The following is a 1,651-nucleotide window of genomic DNA, read 5'->3' on the forward strand; positions in this document are numbered from 1 at the left end:
AACTGATATTTACTGTAAATGAAATAGCAATAGCTGAAAAACATACGATTTTAATGGGTTCTTTGATATTGACGTGAAGTTACTGTTAACATGTAATTCAGCGAGAGGAACAACCAAAATAATTTACTGTGTATGTTATCATTTTGTTCAGACCTAGGTGTCAGTAAGTAGATGTAAATGACGTCACAGGAACACATGGACTACCATGCCGGGTCTAGCTATAATCTGTCGGAGGCTTGAGGCTCTCTTCCTAGGACCTCCAGGTGGTCTGCTGCGACGCTGGAACACTGGAAGCTGTAATTGGCGAACTACAGAAGATCTGAAGTAGCAAGGTGTCTGGCTGAAGAATCGACTTCCCTCTCGTCCTAAAAAGTCTGTTTTAATTTGGATCGGTCTCACCAAACGTCGTGGCTGATCGTAGCTGGCGCTGACATCAGTCGTCCGGAACCAATACGGGACGAACGGGACCGACGCGGAAGTTGGCACTAGATGTCGCCGATACTCCCTATCTGAGACTTATTCAGTCCAGAACTATTCTCACAAATAATAGTGTGGAGAACTCTAGATAGCACACGACCGCGGATGACGCGAATCTTCAATTCCTCGGGCGGCAACCAAGGCTTTGGTTCGCCCCAGCCCGAGAAACGTCTTCCCGCTGCAAGATGGCGATGGCGTCTCCTCTTTTCTTCCTCCTTCTAACTATTTATTTTCCGTCCCTAGCAACCAAGGAGCTATAAGACCATCAGCAAACCAAATTAACTGCATAGTGAAATAAAACTTGGATATTAGCGTGTAAGAGTGCTGAACTAAGGCAAATGAATAAAGTTTCCAAAGAATAATGCTTAGAAGACCCTGAAGTAAAAAGGTGTGTAGTCTCTGGCAATTAGATGTGTGATATAAGTTAACTATGGTTGTCCTCTTTACAATAAAATAATTAAATACATAAGATCGGCTTATAAAATATACAATTAATGTTACAATAATAATCAAAATAGTAATAATATAACTGTAAAAAGTTGCAATGGTTACAACACCAAAAAATCTCTATTACATTAGTCAGCTCTGTGCAATTAAATTTAAAAAAAAATATAATTCTTACAAGTTAACGTATTACCAGTTGTCGCATAGCGAGATCTGAAATGATTTGTTATAAATCTATTTTTTTTTTTTAACAAACTTATAACAATGGACAAAAAATTAATCCTCTTCTATTATAGGTATACTAGATTGATTTAATAACCCAGGTCATTACAGGTAAAAACAAGATGGAAACACGTACATTTGAATTGTATCCGACCCAGTGAAGCATGGGTGGCTTGTAATCACTGTTATGGAAATACTTTCTGTTCTTGTAATTCAAGCTGAATTTGTATTGCATGTCATTGCTTTCGTATAGAGTTTGAAAAAGAACTGATATTTTAGAAATTTCAAATTTAAATTATTTGCTGATTCTGATTAATCAGATGAAAACATCCATCTTTTCTTTTTCTTTCTGCTGTAATAAAATACGAAACGTTAGCAATTCCTTCCCTTCTGAATAGCATTTTAATTGCAACATACACTCTTGGAGATTTTCAACAAATCGAAACCATATCAAACTTCTCACAAGTGTGTAGATTGCGTGATTGTTCGATAGAAAATTTCTTATCTT

The sequence above is a fragment of the Bacillus rossius genome, chromosome 18 (assembly GCF_032445375.1).
Source record: "Bacillus rossius redtenbacheri isolate Brsri chromosome 18, Brsri_v3, whole genome shotgun sequence".
Classification (NCBI taxonomy): Eukaryota; Metazoa; Arthropoda; class Insecta; order Phasmatodea; family Bacillidae; genus Bacillus; species Bacillus rossius.